The sequence below is a fragment of the Rhodnius prolixus genome, unplaced genomic scaffold (genome assembly GCF_049639745.1).
Source record: "Rhodnius prolixus isolate KJV_2025 unplaced genomic scaffold, Rpr scaffold_9, whole genome shotgun sequence".
Lineage (NCBI taxonomy): Eukaryota > Metazoa > Arthropoda > Insecta > Hemiptera > Reduviidae > Rhodnius > Rhodnius prolixus.
In genome coordinates this window covers 4,204,342-4,229,680 of record NW_027411604.1, presented here as the reverse complement: position 1 = coordinate 4,229,680, position 25,339 = coordinate 4,204,342, and positions in this window count along the sequence as shown.

Here is a 25,339-nt window from a genome sequence, read left to right as displayed (position 1 = left end):
TAGAATTTGCAAAGTTTAATAGACTCTCTTTACTTAGTAGAGCCAAGCAAAACTATATCGTAAGTTTTGCGAAATTTCCTAGAGTTCCATTAGTCGTGAAACATTTTCTAAAAATAACTATCACCGTAAATCAGGACGAAAAATTTGGGGCACAAATCTTTCCTTGTAGCAAAAATCGCCGCAGTCTTGAAAGGCTTTGCATGAATACCTCTCATTTTTGAGTTTTTGCGGCCGCAAAGAAAGTGAAAAACAATTAAAAGCTGTGAAAAGTGAAAAAGGAGATGGAATAAATAGTGAAAATAAAATTTAAGCTAGGTTAAACGTGTAAAAAAAAAAAAATTAGTTTTTCTTTTTTACAGGAAAAACCGACTACATACTGAAAGAATCAGAATGTACGCGACGTAGTGGAAAAATTTATTTGTGCTACTTGTTGAAGGAAAAGTGGGGTAGCTGTTAGATTATTGGTGGAAAAAGAATAAAAGCATGAATAGAAATGTGTGTGCGATGGAAATTGAATTTACACGACACTATACTGTATTTTTTTTTCTCTCTATTTTCCTCTTGTAGTAGTTTTTCCATTGTGACGTTGTGAAGTAGGAAAATCTTGTTTAGGATGATGGGTGGAGATAGAGTAGCTGATAAAAGTCCGGGATACTTGGATGTGTTGGGCATCATCAGGAAAAGTATGGTTATTGGGAGTTAACAACTTTTCTACATACTTTTTGTACGTACGTCCAAGCTGTGGAAAATGGTGGAAAAAAAAGATCTTAAGTGGTGGTGTGTGAGTGGGTAATTTAGGGAAGGGGATGCTGTTAGGCAGCTAGCCAAAGGAAAAATAAAAGCAAATCTGTAAAACTTTTACAAAATATGGTCTCTTCAAAATTATTTAAATAATCTCAGCATTTATTTGTGGTGCCCTGTGGCTCTTATTCTTGAAATTTAAATTATTTTAATTGAATAAACACTTCATTACGTATATTTAATTGCAGGATACTGCATCCTGGTATTACAAATCAGTTACTTACATACACTGCCGCTCAAAAGTTTAAGACCACCTGTTATTTATATTAATTAATAAGTTTTAATCACTCAAAACCCTAATTACACTTACGGTAGGCATACGTACAATGGCGGTGCTTCAAAAGACGTGTATAAGATTGTAACAGGTGACGAATCATGGATATATGCTGTATGAGCCGGAAACTAGACAGCTGTCGACTGTATGGGTGTTTCAAGCTGGAGGTACTGCTGGGGCTGGCTCCGCTTCAATATGTTATTCAGGCGGAGGCAAGTGCCAGTGCGTACAGAATGGCGAGCAATGGTCAATGGAGGCGTGTTAGCTCCTGCATCGGCCATATGAGTATTTCAGATAAGGTCGACCCTGGACCGGTTATTGACATGGCAGGGGACAGTATCTGTCCTAAATACAGTTTCGAGACTCCTTTTCAGGTTTGTATCAAACCGAGGACTGAATGGAAGGTGAACTGGACGGACCAGTACCGGAAGGGAGGCATGTGGTTTACCGATGGCTCCAAGATGGACTGTGGGACTGGGTCTGGAGTGTATGGGGTTAAACCCGAGGTACTCATAGAGAGATCTCTTGGGAGATACGCCACTGTCTTCCAGGCCGAGGTTTTTGCTATTAAAATATGTGCTGAGGAAAACCTGCGGATGGAACCTAGAAATAGGGAGATTCGTATCTTTTCGGACAGCCAGGCTGCACTGAAGGCTCTTGTATCCTTCAGAATGACCTCTTCCCTGGTTTGGGAATGCAGGAAGGCCCTAGATCTACTGGCGCGGCACAACAAAGTTCGGTTGGAATGGGTGCCGGGCCATGTGGGTATTAAAGGGAATGAAAAAGCTGATTATCTGGCCAGGAATGGAGCTAACACTCCTTTCATCGGTCCAGAGCCTGTCCTGGGGATCACCAGGGGTTCGGTTCGTGCGGCTCTCAGAGATTGGATCTGGAGGGAGCATGAAAAGGACTGGGTGATGTGTCCTGGGGTTAAACACAGCAAGACCTTGATGCCTTGGCTGTGTAAGCAAAGATCCAAAGAGACCCTGTGTTTGGGCAGAAATCAGATTACTCTGATTACAGGCCTATTCACGGGGCACGGTAGGTTTAAAAAGCATCTGTGCAGGGTGGGGCTTATCAGCTCGGAGCCGCTGTGCAGATTATGTCAGGAAGAGGAGGAAACGGCCTCTCACCTGTTGTTCGATTGCGTTGCAATCGAACGTTTGCGCTATGAAACCTTTGGAACGTTGAGGCCGAAGGAGATAGTAGCGCAAAAAGAACTAGTAGGGAAGGTCCTCAACCTCTTTAGGAGGGGAGGGTTCGCTTACTAGAACTAAGAAGGGGCTGGCACAATAAGTCTTTTGTGGCTGCAGTGCCATGGGGCATAGGTCCCGTCCCGTCTACCATCTTATCTTATCTTATCTTATGGGTGTTTCAAAATGAACCAAAACAAACAAAAGTTGTTCGCGCTCGAAGCACTTCGAAACAAATGGTCGCCTGTTTTTTTTTCGGAAAAACTGGTCATGTGGCAACACAGTGCCTTTAGAGCAGCGGTTCTCAACCTGTCGGTCGCGACCCCGGCGGGGGTCGAACGACCAAAACACAGGGGTCGCCTAAAGCCATCAGAAAATACATATTTCCGATGGCTTTAGCCGCTGAGAAGTCGCGCTACCGTCTGCAGCAGCGCTATTCAGCTGGAATGCACGCCGTTTTGGCCGTTAATGTTATTTTATTAGAATTAGTAATCAATATTTCTCAATATATAATTTAAATATTGTTTTTGTGATTAATCACTACGTTTAAATTATGTTTGATTTGTAGCAATGAGAATACATAATGCATATCAGGTATTTACATTCCGAATCGTAACTGTAGCAAAATTACAGTTATGTAGTAGCCACCAAAATTATTCTTTGGTTTGGGGTCAACGCAACATAAGGAACTGTATTGCGGGGTCACGGCATTAGGAAGGTTGAGAACCACTGCTTTAGAGGAACGGTTGCAACACTTCACACGATTTCGTTTTTGGTCAAGCGTGAGCAATCGCGGCACCCATCTTGCGGATAGCTTTGTCATGTCCAAATGTTGACGCAAAATATTATGTACCCGTTCATTCGAGATGCCCACAGCACTAGCAATCTCACGCACCTTCACTCTTCTGTCATCCATCACCACATCATGGATTTTATCAATGATTTCTGGAGTAGTAACCTCAACAGGGCGTCCAGAACGTTCAGCGTCACTTGTGCCCATATGGCCACTCCGAAAATTTTGAAACCACTTATAAACTGTTCTAATCGAAGGTGCAGAGTCACCATAATGTTTATCAAGCTTCTCTTTAGTCTCCTCAGGCGTTTTGCCTTTCATAAAGTAGTGTTTAATCAACACACGAAATACTTTTTCGTCCATTTTTTGAAAATCACTCGACTTCCTCGATTCAAACGAATGCCAAACACAAAGAAATAGACCGATCTGGCTGAAACTTGGTGTGTGTTCTTCCAAGAGATGCTACTAACTAAACATAACCTCGATACGCGCCAGTGGTGCTATCTCTCTGACTTTGCACGGACTTTTCAAACGACCCTCGTATATTAACTATCTTATTCCCTAATGGCTGAAAAAGCTTTTCCAAAACAGTTAAAGCTGAAACTTTTTAAATTATTTAAATTTTTTTTAGAGAAAATACGTTTTTTCGTATTATTTGAATTATAAATTTTTTATAAATTCATATTTTTATTGTATATGTATTGTTTAATTATTATTTTATTAATAATATTTGTTTCTTTTTTCTGTTTACAGGTGATAGGGAGTGTTAAATTTCCGGTAGTGCTTATAAACGGAAGTGTTTTTATTTTTTTTAACTTTCACTTAATAAGAAGCTGCGTTTCTTTTAACTTGTGCGACCAGTTATGTAAATCGGTTTATTCTAAATTCCGTAAAAAAAAAAATAAATAATAATGCGTAAAAGTTATTTATTTGTTTAATGATTATTATTTTAAATAGTGTCTAGTGTCCAGTGTATGTTATTGTGAATGTTATAGAGCTTCAGTTTCTTCTGATGGTCAAAGAATACTTGTGGGTAAGTGCAAAAAATACCTTACGAAATTTTGTATTTTAAATATTTTTTATTATTTTAATTGCAGACGTACCAAATTATTATTTATTTGCTTAAGACCGTGGTCTATACAAAGAGTTTTCTATATTATTATTATAACTTTTTTTTTTGGCGTTTATTTTTGCTACAATCAGCGCGTTGGCGCTATAAGTAACAGCGATAACTGAACAATGAATAAAGAAGTATACGAGAGGAGAAGTTACCCCAGGGGTAACACTACAAAATATTAGACTATTAGTCCACTCTCTTCACTTGAGAGGAGATCACGAGGCCACTGCCTTTTAAGGCGTCTTGTCCGGGTTATCAAGATGAGTTCTTGAAGAAAGATTTTGAGCTAGAGGATTTATATGAGATTGCAGGTTGAAATGAAGTTTCCTGTATCGTGTTTTCAGCGACTTGTGTGAACAAAAGGAATGTTAAAGGGCCAGTGTGTGTATATCAGCGCGTAGGCGTTATAAATACCAATGTGAAAACTGAATAGAAGATACAAACTGAGTGGAGAAGTTACTACAGTGGTAACACTCCCAAAACATTAGGCTGTTAGTCACTCTCTTCACTAGAGAGAAGATCATGAGGCCACTGCCTTTTAAGGCGTCTTGTCCGGGTTATCAAGATGAGCTTATTTATCGGGTTCAATTTAATTCAAATTTTTGTCGGGTTCCCCCACTTTTGAGTTGTACTGTACACACATCAATTTGCAAAAAAACAACACTTTTTCGAACTTTAGAGACCTTAAAAATATACTTTATTTTTCTGACTGGAAATGAAAAGATGCAACTACAACTGCACATAATAAGGAGTTCTTGAAGAAAGATTTTGAGCTAGAGGATTTATATGAGATTGCAGGCTGAAGTGGAGTTTCCTGTATCGTGTTTTCAGCGACTTGTGTGGACAAAAGTAATGTTAAAGGGCCAGTGTGTGTATATCAGCGCGTAGGCGTTATAAATACCAATGTGAAAACTGAATAGAAGATACAAACTGAGTGGAGAAGTTACTACAGTGGTAACACTCCCAAAACATTAGGCTGTTAGTCACTCTCTTCACTAGAGAGAAGATCATGAGGCCACTGCCTTTTAAGGCGTCTTGTCCGGGTTATCAAGATGAGTTCTTGAAGAAAGATTTTGAGCTAGAGGATTTATATGAGATTGCAGGCTGAAGTGGAGTTTCCTGTATCGTGTTTTCAGCGACTTGTGTGGACAAAAGTAATGTTAAAGGGCCAGTGTGTGTATATCAGCGCGTAGGCGTTATAAATACCAATGTGAAAACTGAATAGAAGATACAAACTGAGTGGAGAAGTTACTACAGTGGTAACACTCCCAAAACATTAGACTGTTAGTCACTCTCTTCACTAGAGAGGAGATCATGAGGCCACTGCCTTTTAAGGCGTCTTGTCCGGGTTATCAAGATGAGTTCTTGAAGAAAGATTTTGAGCTAGAAGATTTATATGAGATTGCAGGCTGTATCTTGTTTTAGCGACTTGTGTGGACAAAAGGATTGTTAAGGGGCCAGTGTGTATAGTCCAGGTTGGGAGACATGTAATGGAGCGTTTACGATAGTTCGAAGTATTTTAGATTGTAGAGATTGAATCCTTTAGGAGATTGGAACGTTTGGTTGAACCCCACAGCTCTATTCCATACGCCCAGATGGGTTTCAAAATAGAAGTTAAAAAATTAGTCTTTTGTTGTCCAGAGAGAGTTTTGATGTTTCGTCCAAAAGTCTTTTTAGTAGTCGATAACGTCTGTTTAGTTCTGTTCTTTTTAGTCTAGTATTATAATTTAAATCTGGCAGAGAGATGTACCTACCAAATGTTCACCGGGGAAATTTTACGATTTTATATCCATTAGGTTAAAAAATTGGTATTGTAAATTAGTGATCTGTACAGGATGGTTCAGATTGTAAAGTGGTCATTAGAAAGGAAGAGATTCTATAGTTAGTTCCTGCTATAAAAACAAAAGAATACGAAAAAGATTCGAATCAGTTCTCGAAAAATTCGTAAGCTTATTTATCGGGTTCAATTTAATTCAAATTTTTGTCGGGTTCCCCCACTTTTGAGTTGTACTGTACACACATCAATTTGCGAAAAAAAAATAAAACACTTTTTCGAACTTTAGGGACCTTAAAAATATACTTTATTTTTCTGACTGGAAATGAAAAGATGCAACTACAACTGCACATAATAAGGGGATGCGCGTTACTTAGTAACAGTCTGGAAGGGCGCAAGCATATTCTAAGGGCACAATGTATATCACTTCCTTTAATCATGGACGTTTGTTAGCAATAGAAGGGCTGTTGACTGTTAGTCCCTCTTACTGCCCTTATTAGTTCTACAACATCCATGGTTAGAGATGTCAAACCGCATGTCATTTACATACCATGACCACTGTCGCGCGGTACTAGTCGCCGCCCTATATACACACTCCAGTGCGCTAATAGGGCAGACGTCCCTCCTGAGGGCAGCCAGTGAATGAGTTGTCCGAGGATCACGCGACTGTGTGGGTGGGGGGTGGTGGAATTGCGCCCAGAGTAGCCCCCCCACATATTATATATTTCCTTTTGTTCTGTCAAATACACTCTGAACATTGCTTTAGTTATTAATCACATTATCATATCCATTGTTCCATAGTTTTTAGTAATTATCAATTAATTTGTAATTATAATTGGCGTTATCAATTTTATTATCGTATCGTTGGACTTGGAATAACAACCCTTTGACCTTATCTCCTCTTAAGGTTATAACTAAGGTTCTCTGAGGCAGTGTTCCTGCTGCTCCCAAGTGATTGTTTTTATAAAGTCACGAAGAAAAGCCACAATTTTGGCTTCAGAAATCAGACAAAAAGTACGTAAGTCCCACAAACTTCATTTAAGTAACCCATAAACAGTGGTTTTCCAAAGATCTATAACTTTGCCTTTACATTTCCTTTCCCAGTAGGGAGTTCAAAGTAAAAATAAATCAAATAGCTTTTTTTGGTTTTTCTTAAATATTTTTGGGTAAACATATTTTACTGAGAAGCCATTGGGTAAAAAAAAGGAAAGTAAAGTAATTGCCTATTTTTTCAGGCGGGGCTTAACGTCTAACTACCAAATAGGTGCCGTGGACGGAGGCGACAAGAAAATATACTTTACTATAAATTTCTCATAATAACCAATAAAGGTATAGACCGAGGAATATAGACTAGTACCGCTATACATCTTAGCTTTGCGGGTATAGCCTCTAACCGCTCGGCTATCGTGGCGACTAGCAAACATACTTCACTGAAGATTTCTCATATTAACCATTAAAGGTGTAGACCGGGGAATATAGCCTAGTACCGCAATACATCTTAGCTTTGCGGGTCTAGCCTCTAACCACTCGGCTATCGTGGCGACTAGCAAACATACTTTACAGTAAATTTCTCATATTAACCATCAAAGGTATAGACCGGGGAATATAGCCTAGTACCGCAATACACCTTAGCTTTGCGGGTCTAGCCTCTAACCGCTCAGCTACCGTGGCGCCTAGCCATTGGGTGTAATGGGTAATTGATTTACTTACTTTGCTAAAAATTAGGATTAGGAAAAATTAGGATAACAACAAATCTTCCAGCTTCTGGTGACTTGTTTAAATTGAGAGAGCTCCATATCTCACTCCAACAAGGATTCTCTAAACAAGGCACTTAATAGCCTGCCCCACTAGATGGTTTAATGGATTTAGAGGATGCTGGAACATTTATGATCTTTGTTCTTTCTTTGGGATTCTCTGTGTGCTGGAAGCTTACCGATATTCTTTACGTAATTGACACTTTAATCCTACAATACTCTATTATGAACTAGGGACTCCAATCAATGTTGTTTTTTTTTTTACATCAAAACTGAACTTTGAAGAGAAATTATCATCATTTACAGTATTAATAAGTTTAAGGAACGTCCTGTATTTATTATTTTCCTTTGACCAACAAACTATTCAGACCCATTGACATCTAGGTTGATTGAAGTACCCGTGCAGGCTATCAGTTTAATAGTGAAACTATATAACGGAAGTGAATGTAGGATTGGAAGAAGAAGAAGGCTTTACAGCAGTGAGTAACTGTTCTTCTAATGGCGTTACCAGAATGTTTCAAATGCCAAAGCATCCTGTGCAGGCTATTAGTGTGAAGGGAGAGAGTTCCGGTGGTATTTGAAGAACGTTGTAAAGGTGCCAAAATTAGATACTGTCCCTATATTGGAACTTCTTTGGCAATAATGTAATTTCTTTTTGTTTTTTTAAATTCTTGCAACAGTTCACAGTCGATCTTTGATATTTTTCTCATTTTTCTTTTTTCTTTACCAGGTAAGGAAAGAAATACGATCTTCTAAAATTGCCGATTTCAAGTTTTTATCTCTTTTACCTCGTTTCGAGGTATTTCCAGGGTCCAAAAAGAGATTGACATTTTTTAAATCGTTTATTGTGAGTCTGTATGGTGTGCAAACAAAACATCTCAAAAAAAAAAAAAAAAGGGAGAGAATCGCAGGAAGTTACTATGTGATCCCTAATGTAACTTTGCGACAAATTCTGAGTTAGAAGGAAATTAATAAAAACGGAAGTAACGCTTTTATTTTTTATCATAAAAAGAGGTCATTGGCACCCGGAGCTTTTTTTTCAGTGCCCTCACCGGAAGAAGCTCGTCGAAAGATAAAACCTAAAGGGCCAGCGTCTCTGGATCTCCGCAAGGGAATTTAAGCACCCTAATAATTTCACTAATCCCTTCCTTAGAATTATTTATGCTGGCCTCATGCAGAATATAGATAGATACTTACGTAAATCTCTGAAGGAAATGATTAATTATTATTCCAGTAGCGTGACTGATTCGAATTAATTTAGTTGTTTTTCCTCTACTTAAAAAAGCGATAATTAATCAATGATATCGTGCAGTAGTTGAACATCAATCATCAAGTTGAAGAAAACGAATTTTCTCTCACCATTTTCAATTTTATTAATTTAATTTGACATTTTTCCTCCTTCATGATTTTTCCTTTTGAAGCTCAATTGAAATCAGTTGGTATTTTTAAAAGTGATTTGTGTTATATTTAATGAAATTAAAATTTTTAATTAAAGTTGCGTCAATATTAGACATCGCTGTTTTCCTCCATTTCAGTGCATTTCCGGCTTCCGGTTACAAAGTCCGGTTTAATAAAGACGAATTGCTTATTTTCCAGCTGTGAACTGCAGAGGTTCTGAAACCAAAAGTGTTGTATTCAGCAATGAATGCTTAAAATAATTTACATCTTAACCAGTTAAGCGTGTTTGACGTGTATACAAGTCTCTATTACGGTGCGTTCGACGAATATACTCGTGAAAAATATAAAATTGCCATTAACTATAAAAACTCGAAATTTTAATAAAATACAATAAGAATATTATTTGGTGGGGATGTTTCCTTTATCTTACCGATAGAATTGCCAAGTATTTTATACGGAGGGATGTGGTGGAAGTCAGCCAAATGATAAGTGGTTGGTACCTGTTTGGTCTCCGCATTAGAGATTGGGGATTTACGCACACAAATAGAAGAAGCTCTCAACCCTTTGTGCAATGCCCCGTTTTTACCTTAGATAGTGGTACAGACCTCAGTACGAGCATGATTTCATTTTGAGCACAGAATTCAAAGCTCTTTTCTCCCTTTGAAACGGTGCAAGATTTTTGAATGAGCACAGGATGCTCTGTAATCTCAAGCCTCCCCAGAGAATGCAGAAAAAGTCGCTTGCAGTGACTATTATGACGTTGTAAACTTTTGGTTGTTTTGCCTTTGCGTTCGACACGTGTACACACGTCATTGTCTGATTTTAATTCCGCACACTGTTTTTTTTTTAAATTCCACGCTTAACTGGTTAATAACACTTTAGTGATTACGTTGCCTGTTTCAGTCATAAAAAGTGTGTTTCAGTGAAAAGGAAGTGGTTCTTTTGATTCTCGTCTTATATTGTTGATCTTTTTTTTGGCGTCTGATTCATTAAGTCAAAAAAGAAGAAATGTTATTCCTAAAATCAATCATAACTGACGTAGGCTATCTATTTTCAGAATAACGAGCCGGCCGCCCAAAACAATAATTTTTAAACTCTGGTATCACACCGAAAAGACATTTTTAGAGGGATATCCAACCAATCCCTTTGACTAGAAGGAATCTTAATCAAATTTTTCCCAGCCAAATGTTACAGTATTAAAGAAAATTGTGGGGCATATCTTAAAATAAGTGGAAAAATTGCTAACTGTAGGCTATTCTAATAACTCATGAAGGCAGGGATGGTATAAGCAATTAGTGGTTCTCATCGTTTGTATTTCCTGTTCGTTCTGTTCAAATAGAGTGGAACTTCAATCTGTTCTCTGTTCGGAAAAGGAGTCCCGGAGGAGGAGGAGGAGAAGGAGGGATGGAAAGCAACCAAAAACTAGAGCAGTAAAGTACCACATTAACACTTAATGAGTCTAAACCAGTCCTGTAAATCCCTATACACATATACTTATATCGGGCACACTCACAGTCTCAACAATGCTGCCAACCTTTGCCTGTTAACTCATAAATATTTTTACATTTATCTTCCTTTTTACCAGCGTGGAAGCCGTATTCTATTTATTTCTTGTAATTATTTTCAGCGTTTAATGGCCAGTTATTTTTCTTGAAACACGAATATTTATTGTCCTGTTTCCGCTTTCCCCCCTCCACTCTTTTTTCTGGAACTCAGAAAATGAATTAACTTCTCCTTTATGAAAAAGAATGAAAAACGAACTCATATTATTTGAACTCCAGATATTTGAAATTCAAGGATAATTAGGGTAATTAGTTACCTACAGTAATTCCCTTTAAGTGTTTGGGAAACTGAACCCCTCCCCACCATACTTGAACAGGAATGGGTTGGGTTACTGATTCCAGAGCTCTAAGACTAAGAGACCAAAGCTGGATGAGGTTTCAAATGTTGGTTTTGCTCGAATTGGTTTGCTATTCACCATAATGCACACTTTTTTGCGGGGGTTTTGAAACATCAATTCAGACCTATTTCAGGCCCATTTTTTCAGGCGGGGCTTAACGTCCAACTACCAATTAGGTGTCGTGGACGGAGGCGACTAGCAAACATACTTTACTATAAATTTCTCATATAAACCGTTAAATAAAATCCAAGGCCTAAGACCGGGAATCGAACCCTGTACCACAATGCATATTAGTTTTGCTTGAAACATCAATAGATTAGAATAGATTTTCTAGGATTTTGGGGGGCTTTCTCTTAAAACTACTCCTAGTATTTTTATTGAAATTTTGTCCAGCCATAAAAATAGTACGTAAATTTACAACTTTTATGAAATGGGAAAGGGTTGATTGACTTCCGTCTAATGTGATGTGCTCGTATCTCCTTACTGTTTTAAGAAGACGTATTTTTTTCTTTTTTTTTGACCAGAGAAAATACCTCGACCGGAAATATCACTTCACTTAATTGATCGCACACTTTTTTCTTTGAAATTTCCTCGATAATGGCGCCTAGGATTTTCAGCCAACTTCCTGTATACATTACATACATTCGCACTTATAAGTTCTACTTTAATCATTTTTTTTTTTTCTAGAAAAATTTATTTAAGGGCAGTGCTTGGTTTTCCCTGTTTAAGTTGGCTTCCCTGTAAAGTTTCCCCTGTAAAGTACGCTTGGGGGGGGGGAATTAACTAAAACTCAAATATTCCGATTTTGAAGAATATTATTGAGTTTGATCCTAAACAGAATAGTAATAAAAGATAGTTCAAACTAGTTCAAGATATTAAACAATAAAAGAACCTAAAAGACTTCATTTTTTTTATCATATTTTACTTGATTAGCTATAAATAGTAAAGGAAAATACTATTGTTAAACGTTGCTGCAATTGATTGATTACAAAAAAATCTGACGTCAACAGACTGTGGCTAGAATGACATGATGTGCTAAAAATAGCCTTTTCATAAACAAGAAATATTATCGTAATATCTTCCAAATTATAAGGAAAGTAATTCTTTATAATAATCTTCCAAATTATAAGGAAAGTAATTCTTTATAAAAAAAAAAAAAGACATCCGCCGGAAACTCCAATTCTAATCTCCGCTCGAATATTGTATAATACTTCCGGTTATGGGAGGAAATAGAGAGAGAGTATCAATTACTATTTAAAATTACGATTTTCAAAGATAAACAGAAATTGGCCAAAAAATAAATCAAGTTAAGGCTATGAAGCTAAGTGATATCACACGAAAATGACATTTTGGAGGGGATCTACCTCTCTCCTCTTTCTCCGAAGTCCAATTTTTGTTTGATCAGATCAATTTGTAAAAGCCACTTTTTTGGGGGGACTCAGCGAACCTCATTTCTGAAGTAAACTCAAAATAGAAGATCTGTACGATTGCAATAAGCCTCTTACTTACTGTAGTAAATAAAAAAGGAAGTAATTTAATTGTTGATTTATTCTAAAAATCAACAATTAAAGAAATAACCAATTAAAAGCAACCTTAACCTGTCGCCCTAAATTTTTTCAATCAACAACATCCTTTGTGAAGAAATCAACAAAAAATATCAAAGCAAATCATGAAGCCATATTTTCTGCTTTCTTTTTTTTTTTTAGTCCATTGGAGGGGGGAAAAACCGTTTTGATTTTGTTTGTCAATGTGGAAGAGTTAATAACACACTTTGAAAATGGAAAAACCTTTTTGTGACGTAATAAAAAAGAAAATCCCTGAAGGATTAGCTCTTCTTTTTTTTTGTTCAACAATTTCCCCGAAAATAAATTGAGGTGAGAAAGGGGAGGTCAAAGAATTGAAAAGGGGGATTGGGATTTTTTTTTTGCTAATTAATCAATGTCTTATCCCTCGATATAATCGTTTAGTTTTAACAGGAATAGACTTTAAGTGTCTAATTATATATATATATATATATATATATATGTATTTGTAAACAGATATTCCCATAAATATATTTATATAAATATCGATCAAGAATCAAGTATCAATTTTCGATTATTTTATTTTGAATTTATTTTTTTATTATTTCGTTTAATTTTTTTTGTATTAGGTGTCGTGGTCGGAAGCGACTAGCAAACATACTTTACTGTAAATTTCTCATATTAACCATTAAAGGTATAGACCGGGGAATATAGCCTAGCACCGCAATACATCTTAGCTTTACGGGTCTAGCCTCTAACCGCCCGGCTATCGTGGTGTCTAGCAAACATAATTTACTGTAAATTTCTTTTATTAACCATTAATGGTATAGACCGGGGGAATATAGCCTAGTACCGCAATACATCTTAGCTTTGCGGGCCTAGCCTCTAACCGCCCGGCTATCGTGGCGACTAGCAAACATACTTTACTGCAAATTTCTCATATTAACCATTAAAGGTGTAGACCGGGGAATATAGCCTAGTACCGCAATACATCTTAGCTTTGCGGGTCTAGCCTCTAACTGCTCGGCTATCGTAGCGACTAGCAAACATACTTTACTGTAAATGTCTCATGTTAACCATGAAAGGTATAGACCGGGGAATATAGCTTAGTACCGCAATACATCTTAGCTTTGCGGGTCTAGCCTCTAACCGCTCGGCTATCGTAGCGCCTTAATTATATTGAAATTTAAATAATCGTACTGTCTCTCGCCTCCTCTGACATTCCTGACAATCCTCCTCGCCGACTGAATAGCCAGTGGCCCTGAGACTTCCTTGCAGTCTTAAGACCACAATCATCATGATATCCTGTAGATAGTGCTGCCGCAGGGTAGTTTCTCTCCTCCTACGTTTCACGCACCAGTTAAAAATATTTACTGCCTGATAACTCATTGTACGTAATATAAAGATTGTAAATAACTAAATAAGTTTAAAATTCTCTATTTTATGCAATTACGTATATTTTTATTAATTATGGAAATGGGATTTGCCCACAAATAATACCGTAATATTTTCGGATTAGGGATTAAAATCTGTAACTTACGTTTAAAGTTACTTATTTAAAATTTCAGTATTCAGCGATTTTTTTTTTTATTTATTTTTTTTAATTTGAGTTATTTTGTTCACTTACCACAAAACTTTCCACTGAAAAACACTTTCTCAATATCAAGGGAATCTTAAAACGAATAATTTCAGTGAAAAAATTAATTTTCTCAAGTTTGGTCATTATCGCAATAATTTCTACCTAAATATCGAATAAGATCGATTTTTAAAACCACCTAATGTGTACTTCCGGTAAAAATGGATCATCGTAGTTCTGCATTTAAGTTGTAGTATTTCTCCTTACCTAGTTATAATGAGGGGGAAAAAAGTCCATTTAGAACTATGTAGTTAACAATAGTTTTTCATTTTTCTTGCAAAGATTTATAGTTTGGTACACATATATAGTTTTTGCTTTTTTCTTTTTCTTTAAATACGTGATCTAACAATGAAAACAGTTTGGTGTAAATGTGTTTCTACATGCACCTTTGTTAGAAGTTTATAACAGTGTTAGAGAGGTTACGCTGGCTGGCGTGTTTATCACTTGTTAAGATCTTTGACCGCTGCTGCTCTGTTACAACTTTCAGTACTCGACCTGTGCTACCAACCTTCAAAAAAAAAAAAAAAAAAATACCCCTGCTTCCCCCAACTAAGCTCACTTAGCTCACTCAAGTAGCCTTAGGAACCCCTAGACTTCCTTCCCCCTGCTGGTGGAGGGGGGCAGATCCTTAACTTTGATAACTCGACATGTGGAACGACCAGTTCGCATGTTTTTACCACCTTAAACTCTGTAGTTCACCTATACGATCACTGCTATTTTTTTTTTTTTTTAAGGTATTTCTTCACTTGTACAATATATTTGTTGTTTGTAAACCAGGTTTTGAGCTGGCTTGCGACTTGTTTTGAGGGGGGGTTACACTTAGAAAACAAAAGAATGTTGAGTGAACACTCACTTGACTAAATCTTACCGTAGTTTGCTCACTTTATCCAGGATGCCAGAGGGTTTAAGTTGCGAGAAGCCAAATGGAACTGGCCCGGGAAGGAACTCTGTTGCCCAGAGAAGTGACGAAATCAGCCCCTTCAAGTCCTAAATCCTCAGTGGTTTTGAAACTTGTTGGTGTTAAGTACCATTAGTCATGGGACAGCCGAAGTAGTTCTTTCTTCCAGGCCAAAGTTAACGGCAGAGATCCTAGCAGATGCTAGAACAGAGCCTGGATGCTCTAAAAGTCTTTGAGATCTCCTTACCTTTTTTCGTATTATAGCTCTGTTACCCAAACTGAAGAAATATGGCCAATTTCAGTCAAATAAATGACTCCACAGTTTTCAATCTAGCTAACTCATACCTCTTATCAACATTCTCCTCTAAATCCTGCAACCATGACAATCCAGCCCTTCCTTTCAGGGCACATTCCTTCCACAACCTCCATAGATCTTTCACGACCACAAATCTCTTCCAAACTTATTCTTGCAACGACAAATAACTTTCGATTTAATAATGGTTAACCTTCCCCCCACCACAATTTAATTTCATCTTGTGCCCGTAAATACAAATTCAATTTAGCTATTTTTCGATGATCCCAACTCAGACTAATAATCTGATTAAAGCAATGTTAATGCAATTGTAATTAGAATTAAGGGCTACAAGCAGATTTCGATGTACTAACCTAGCTGTAGTATTACGGATTATTGCAGCAGATACAAACTGATTTGGCCTTTAAACAGATTATCTCTTAATTTAAATAATTGAGAAAATGGGGGAATTTTTCTTTTCTCTTCTAAATGAAAAAGGGACTTTTAGGAAAATAATTTTTTTTTTTTTTTTTTTTTTTTTTTTTTTTTTTTTTTTTTTTTGGCATTAGCTGTTAAGCCATAGCCACTTATTATTCCTACACGACCAAAAGTTGCCACCCCTGGCCGGTATTGGTCCCCCCTCGCACTCAATCGTACCAATTATGCAGACTAAGGATTCTAATTCTATATCTACACTATTACTATACAGCCACTGCAATAAATACTTTCATTCAAATAAATACAGTCATACCGGTAATAAATAATATATGTACATGCAAATTATATAATACACTCATACAAAGCCGTATATGCTTTATAACACTCACACACACATACATACGCACACATAAGAATACTTTATAAGGGTGGAGTACTCGATATTCCTCCAACCCATTAGACTTAAACCTACAAGGAAACTTTGACTAGATATAAACGGACATCAACAATAAATTAATCATTCTTATATTTATAAACACCTAAAAAAGTTATTAGTTCTTGTAGAACTACTAAATTATCTGAAAATATAATACTTTCATAATTGAAAGGACACTCTAAATATTTTAATATTTTATTGAAAAAGATATTTCTATCCCGTGAATACTTATAACATGTCATGGTAATGTGCCTAAAATCTTCATTCTGTTGACATTGTTCACATAGAGGGGAAGGACACAGCCCCAATCTATTCATGTAGGCCTTACAGACTGCATGATTGGCTCTTAGACGACTTACCATCGTGACCACCTTTTTATCCACACTTAAACCCTTAAACCACACTGTTTTCTTAAGAAATGGGCGCATAGATTTATAAAAATTGCCTTTAATACCGCTACTATACTTCTCTTGCCATTTTTGTACTACCAACTTCCCTAAAATTCTTTTTAAATCTTCTATTGGCAAGGAAATGTAGTCTATTCTCTCACCGTTAACTGTTGCATCTTTTGCAATTGAGTCCACAATTTCATTGTTCTTCAAACCACAGTGTCCCTTTACCCAACCAAAATTTACTATAATCCCATTTTCCTGTAACAAACTCACCGCGTCTAAAATGTCATTAATTATAAAATTATTTTCAAAATAGTTTCTCACGTTAGTTATTTTTATAAGGGCACTTTGGCTATCACTGATTATAGCAAAGCAGTGTTTCTCCTTCAAGCTTATAATATGTTTAAGGGCTAAAAGAATCGCAGTCAATTCAGCAGTATAGACCGATGCATATCCATGCAGGTTGGCCATTTGAAACAAATTTTTCTGTGGATCATAAAAGGCACATCCCACTTTCCCATTCAGTTTAGACCCATCTGTGAAAATGGCATAAACACCGGGCCATAAATTTTCAAGAGTTTCTTGAAATACTATTTCTTTAATGTTAGATGGATATTTGGCGAAGTCCCCTATTAACTTTAAATCAATATCTAACACTGCCAGTTTATAGCTCATTATGGAGGGCGGCTCTCTTTCATTTAATTTAACTAAATGTTTTAGTTGGGAAATTTCTATAAAACTATCACAGAAGACAGGTGAAATCTTATTTCTCCAATAATTATTGGTTAGGACTTTAGAATTCAACTGACAAATTTTATTATAAATTTTATAATCAAAAACTGAAGTTTTTAACAAATATCTATGAGATAATAACTGGAATCTGTATTCTAAAGGAAGTTCACACGCTTCTGCATACATAATATCTATTGGAGTGCTGCGCAGAAAACCTAAGCATACTCTTAAACATTTATTTTGGATTATTTGTAATGGCCTAAAAATTGTTTTCTTCGCCATGCCATAGAATGTAGATCCAAAATCCATTACCGATCTTATAGTGGCTCTATAGTAGAGTAACGAGATCTCAGGGTCAGCCCCCCATTTATGGTGAGAGACTGCTCTTAAAATGTTAAAATATTTTTCTGTTTTCTTTTCAACCAATTTAATATGTTCTTTCCAACTTAATGTCTTATCAAGGATGACGCCAAGAAATTTAGCGGAATTTTTGCATGGGTAAGCACGTCCTGCCAATGTCATTGAATCCGAAACAGGCAACCTTCTTTTCTTTGTAAAGGGGCAAATGACCGACTTTTGTTCTGAGATTTCTATACCATTTTCGAATATCCATGATTCAAGTTTCACTAAGGCAGTTTCCAACAAATCTTTACATTCTTGAAAGGAGGGTTTTATAACATAGATACAAACATCATCTGCATATTGCAGTATTTTAATTTCATTAGAAAAAAGGGTTTCTAAATCCGCACTATAAAGGGAATAAAGAATTGGGGAGAGAATTCCGCCTTGCGGGAGACCTAGATTTGTAGATCTGGGGCCTACTAATGAATTGTTTATTCTTAAATATATATTTCTATTAGAAATTAACTTAATAATATTGAAAATAAATTTTCCTGGCAATCCCGTTATTTTCATTTTTTCTGTTAAGATTGGCAATTGAACAGAATCATATGCTGAGGTAAAATCCAAAAAAAGGGCTAAAAGTATCTTATTTGAAGTATAGGCTTGTAAAATGTCTGTTATTAACTGAATTTGACAATCATTTACTGACTTCCGCTCTCTAAACCCATACTGTGTTTTAGGGAGTTTATCGTTAATTTCCAACCACCATACAATTCTATTTTTTACCAATCTTTCTAATGTTTTTAATAAACATGAAGCTAAAGAGATTGGCCTGTAAGATGAACAATTCTCTTTTGGTTTGTTAGATTTTAAAATCGGGCAAACAACATAATTTTTCCATTGTGAAGGGAATTCCCCCTTCATCCACATTTCATTATAAATACTTAATAAAGTTAATTTACAGGGAAGAGGAAGATTATAAATAAGACTATATTGAATCTGGTCAATACCAGGCGCACTATTATTTTGTGATTTCATAACTGACGAAAGTTCATTAAGTTCAAATGGCTCCAGCAAAAAATGTTTATTATCCGAATTATTAATATTAAAATCAATTTTATTTTCAACATAATCAGGAGCTAGTTTATACAGAAAATCATAAATCCAATCCCCCTTTTCTAAAATATTATTATAAACTATTTGGTTTCCTAATGATTTTATTTTATTCCATATAGTTTTTATAGGAACATTTTTATTTAGATTTTTGCAAAATTGCTGCCACGATTGCTTTTTACTTTCTCTAATAACTTTTTTTGTTAAGGCAGTTTGTCTTTTATACATTAGAAAATTATTCATATTTGGGTGTTGTTTGTATCTCTTAAGTGCCTCTTTTCTCTTTGTAATGCTAGTGGCGCATTCTTTCGTCCACCAACATTTAACATGTTGATATCTTACTTCTTTTTTTAGAGGTATTGCTTTTTGAGACGCGTCATTTATTTCATTGATAAATTCTTCATAAGTTAAAGAATTCACATGGTCTACATTAAAACTATTTCTATAAACATTCCAATCCGCTTTTTTTGTATCCCACTTACAATACGGACGTCTTTTCATATTTTCAATTAAATATAAATTTGATTCTATAATTATAGGATAGTGATCTGAGCCCATATCATCTTCCAGAATGGTCCATTTAAATTTAGAAGCTAAGTTTGGGGAACAGAAAGTAAGGTCAACAGCTGACTTATTTTTATGTCTGATATTTCCAATAATAGTGGGGGACCCATCATTCAAGTACACGAGATTGTTATCTTGTATTGCATCTAGTAACTGGCGACCTTTAGAATCTGTATAGCTAGAGCCAAATGCTTGATTGTGTACATTAAAGTCCCCTGCGAATATTATTTGACCGTTAATACTGTTTATCAACTTATCCCAATCTCTGTAACTTATATTATTCGTAGGTGAATTATACAAAGAAATAATTGAACATTTAAAACCATTATCCAAATTCACCTCAATTCCCACTAACATCAAATCTTTTATTTTATGTAACTTTTTAATTTCGCTGTAAGGAATTTCAGTTTTTATTAAAATTGCTGTACCTGACTTTCCGTCTTTTCGGTCCATTCTTACGACATTATATCCCTTAAATTTAACATCAATGTTTGGTTTGAACCATGTTTCACTTAATATAGCGATATCTATTTCTTCATTCATTAAACAAACTTCTAAATTTTGTTTGTTAGCGATAGCGGATCTAGCATTCCATTGTAAAATTTTTAGTGGTCGTAATTTCATAGGTTTTTTTTTTTTTTTTTTTTTTTTTTTTTTTTTTTTTTTTTTTTTTTTTTTCCTAATTAAGTAAACTATAAGAAATAAATAAATAAATAAAATAAATAATTATATATACACTGTACAATAGACAAAAATAAAGAACATAGTTACCCACTATGTACCTTCTTCCGAATTCATTCACAGACAAATCTATATACATATATAATAAAATGAAAATTATACACTCATTCACACTATTCCTATACTTAAATGTACATTTAATTAAATAAACTATCCCTATATACACTGTACAAACGTTTAAAAAATAATTACACTCTATATACATTCTCATACATTCGCGCACAGTCAAACCTAGATACATACCTAATAAAACGAAATTTATACATTCGTTCATACAACTCATTCATATATGTACAGTTACCTATATATATTTTTATAAAATAATTATAGCTACACATTTAAATTATTTACAAAATTCTTATATCTGTCCAGATACAAGCTTTGTATTGAGCCTGTATCTATATAGCCTCATTTAAATTAATCACTCTTTCTTTTATCATATTTTTCAAACCTTCATCAGTAATTTTATTCAATTCATTTGGGTTAACACTCTTTATGATAGAGTACACCGCTTCAAAAACTATGTCTAAATTATCGTTATTTTGAAAAGTTTCCTTCAATTTATTTACTTCATTTGGGCGATAAGGATTTTGAGGAACAAGGCCGCCAGGGACATTTTTCTTCACCTCTTCTTCAATTAATAAATTTTGTAATTCTTGTTTGTCAAAGTTAGGTGGCAGTAACCTATGTCTTTTTGTTGCCCTTCTATATGAAACAGTCGTAGCAAAAGGTCTATTATACCCGCCCGTATTTTTGTTAAAAATAGGAAACTCTTTCAAATTATCTATATTTGGGGCATCTTTCCCTGCAATAGCAGAAAATGAATTCCCATTATCAAAAAAATTTTTAGCTTCTAAATAAGAAATATTACTTTCCGCCATTATTTGTTTTATAAGTTTTTCTTTTTTATAACGTGGACATAGTTTTTGATCAGAGGCCATGTGATTGGTACCACCACAATTTATGCATTTTATCTCTGTATTTTTACACTCTTTAAGGTCATGTTTATTTCCACATATTTCACACCTCACAGAACCCTTACACTGATCCTGGAAGTGACCAAATCTCAAACACTTTTTGCATTGAATTACATTCTGTATATAGCAGTGTACTTCACATCTAACATAGTGTATATATACATTCTGAGGCAACTGTTGGCCTCTAACAGTAACCAAAACAGACTGAGTGGGTATTAATTTAACCTCGTTTGTATCTTTGTCCACTATTTTCCGTTTTAATCTTCGTAAATCAGTTATTTCAAAATTTACCCCAGGTGGACCCCTTATAACATCCTTAATTTCATCTTCAGTTAGCTCAGTATCTACGCCCCTTATCACTCCTCTCCTTTGTAATAAATATCTAGGAATATAAGCATCTAGATTTTTTTCTTTTAATAGTACACTTTCCATTAGTTTATTCGCAGATACGCCATTATTAAATTCAATTCTCAGCCTGTTAATACCCAGTTTTTTAATTGAAATGATATTATCTGCTATTTCTGGGTGATTAATGTGTAACAATTTTCCGATAGACATAGGGTGAATCCTAGCAATACCTTTCTTATCTTTGTCTCTACTTTCAATTAAAATATAAAATGGACCCAGATCACTTGTTCTATATTCCATACAGATATTCTGTCTGGAATTATTTTTATTTAAAACACCACTACTCCCTGGACTTATTGTGATTATATTTTTATTAACTTCTGGTTCATTACTTACGAGTACATCACAGCTCATTTCTTCTATATCTGGTGGAATACCTACTTGTCCTCTACTATTGTCAGTCATTTTGCTAACTCACTAAATTATATACACCAAAGGAAATCTATTTACACTTTGCACAAGTTAAAAAGCAATAAATTGAAATAAAACAAAAAACAAAAAACAGAAACTTTTCCTTTTTAATAAAGAGAAGAGAATAAAAAAGAAATAAAATTAAATATTCACTTTAAAAAAAAAAATTTAAAAAAGAAAGAAAAAAGAATTTCTAAAAGTAAATGGAGAATAAGCCTGTTTGTTACTTGCGAGTGAGATCGAACTTTGATCCGCACACTACTAAAGCTCAACACAGACTGGGGAAAATAATTTTATCACTTACTTTATAGATATCCAAGAAAATAGTTCAAACTATTCTGTAGCAACACTAGCAAACATACTTTACTGCAAATTTCTCATATTAACCATTAAAGGTATAGACCGGGGGAATATAGCCTAGTACCGCTATACATCTTAGCTTTGCGGGTCTAGCCGCTCTAACCGCTCGGCTATCGTGGTGACTAGCAAACATACTTTACTATAAATTTCTCATATTAACCATTAAAGGTGTAGACCGGGGAATATAGCCTAGTACCGCTATACATCTTAGCTTTGCGGGTATAGCCTCTAACCGCTCGGCTATCGTGGCGACTAGCAAACATACTTTACTGCAAATTTCTCATATTAACCATTAAAGGTATAGACCGGGGGAATATAGCCTAGTACCGCAATACATCTTAGCTGTGCGGGTCTAGCCTCTAACCGCTCGGCTACCGTGGCGACTAGCAAACATACTTTACTATAAATTTCTCATATTAACCATTAAAGGTGTAGACCGGGGAATATAGCCTAGTACCGCAATACATCTTAGCTGTGCGGGTCTAGCCTCTAACCGCTCGGCTACCGTGGCGACTAGCAAACATACTTTACTATAAATTTCTCATATTAACCATTAAAGGTGTAGACCGGGGAATATAGCCTAGTACCGCAATACATCTTAGCTGTGCGGGTCTAGCCTCTAACCGCTCGGCTACCGTGGCGACTAGCAAACATACTTTACTATAAATTTCTCATATTAACCATTAAAGGTATAGACCGGGGGAATATAGCCTAGTTCCGCAATACATCTTAGCTTTGTGGGTCTAGCCGCTCTAACCGCTCGGCTATCGTGGCGCCTGAAGCATTTTCAGAATTTCAACCATCCTCAGATTAATCAGTTTGGTGTAGAAAATTTGATTTCATATACACTAAACTGACTCTTCTACTCAAGCACCACGGAGCTAGTTGTGCATTATTATGAAACTAAGTTTGCTAAAACATATATGAAAAAGATTTAATGTTTTCATATTAAAGTTCCATATTATTGTTTGGACAAAAAGGAAAAAAACCCCTTTATAATTAACTCAACCGGAAATTCATTGTTTATTTGAATAGAAATATTAGTTTAAGTTTAAATAAATATGGGTTTATTTATCATACCGGAAGTATGCAGTTATTGTAATAAATTTACGTAACATACATGAGAAAGTAGGGGAATGTTCCAAACTTTTATGGGGGGAAAAAAGTAATAAACCTCTTTGAGGTCCCTGGAGTTCGAAATATAATGCCTTTTTTGTGAGTGTAGTTTCTGGACTAGTTGTGTTGACAATAGAAATTTTTATCGTGTGAAGACCGAGCCCCTCCTCCGCCCGCTATTGTACTATCCAAAACCCTTTTGGAACCCCATAAAATGGTATTTAGAAAATTTTGGGTGTGTGTGTCATTTCCGTTCGATTTCCACAAATAGACCAAAAATATATCTTTGCGATTAAAATCCTTGAACCGTAAGTAATGCTTTACTAAATGAGTTTTCACTTCTTTTTTTCTTTTTCTGAAAATGGTTCGAACAATTTTTCTTTAAACAATTTATATTTTATTATAAAGTGTCAGATGCAGGAGGTCTTGTAACTTTTATTTGTAACATTTCTCCTGGAGAATTCGATTAAGAGCAATTCTAGGAGTCGGGACGTGAGAATAGACAGGCGGTTCTATTTTTATTTATTTTGATTTTAATTTTATTTTTTTGTAATTCAAGTGTATCAACATTTAAGCTCTCTGGTTTCTTCTGAAGCTTTTTTTTTAAGTGCACTGCCAGCCTCCTGGACAGTGTTCTCTGGACAGTTAACCATAAGAAGCTCCTAGGAAGACAAAACATTATTACTATTATCATCATTGCTTTGGCGGAAAAGAAGTTTGGGCAAGTTAAAAGGCTAATGAGTTATAAGTGAAAATTTATTATGATTATAGAAGTAGCTCGTGAGGGAAGGGGATACCAGCGATGATTTGGAAGAAAGCCCTAAGGATGGTAACCAAGAGGACGTTTTATGGAAAACGATATTACATATATTTATAAAATAATGACATCAAAATGGAAGGAGGGGTATTTCAGCTAACGGTGGGGCTCTGGTGAATAGGTAAATAGACAGGAGCGCCTGTAATGTGCTGGTATACTTAAGGCTTATGAGCTTTTGTCGCAGGAGGGGATGGAATGGTTTGTGGTTCGGATAGAGGAGGAGAAGAAGAAATGGCGTGTGTGTGTGTGTGTGTTTTTGCGTAAGCCTGGTATAGTAAGAGTGAAATTGAGGTGAGTTAGAGACCTTATAATTTCTCCTTAAGGACGAATATCGGCCTTCAAGTACCTTCATTTAGGTTAGGTAGCAGTAGGTCCTGCCCTACTTCTACCAAAGTTGATTTCAACAACGTAAGATAGAGAGGATGGATGTTAACTTGATAGGAGTTATCATCAAGCTGAAAGTGGGCAGGGATTCCAATCCACTAGTTGATTGCATTTCTTGGAGGTGGACAAAAAAAAATCTCCTTGCTTTTTTTCTTCCTGAATTTGTGAAGAAATTGTTGGCAATCTGTGAGGAGTTTTGGAGGAGAAACACTTAAAGGCGCGCAAGGACTGTTTGTTAGTTTCAGATAGCCGTTGATGTGTTCTCCCAGCATTAATGAGAATATATTGCCATCTAAATTACCAGCTGAAATATTAATGGCAAGAGGGGAGTCGAGTGAAGAGGGGGCAGCACGGTTCGTGTTTAACCTTCCTTAATGTTATAATTAGCATGAACCTTCCTTCTTCCACTTGGTATCACCTTACCACAACTTGATCATACAACAAATCGATGATTTTTTTTCCACTGATGATTTTATCATCTTCTTCTTTTTTCTCTTTCTTTCTCACGCTTGATGAAATCATTCTTAGCACCCCCTGCTTTCTAAACTCATCAAGAGATCAGAAAATATCTCGTTGAAGTCTACCTTAACTAACTTGGTTAGTTTAGCGGCAGATTTTTTGGCCCGGGAAGGCTCTGCGGGACACTTCGTTGGCTCGGAGCCTTGATTTGGGGGTTCCGAAGTGTGTTAAGACTGCTACCATTAACTTATGGGTGCAGTGTAGGTCTCAGGAGTGGTGGCTGACCACCACTGGGC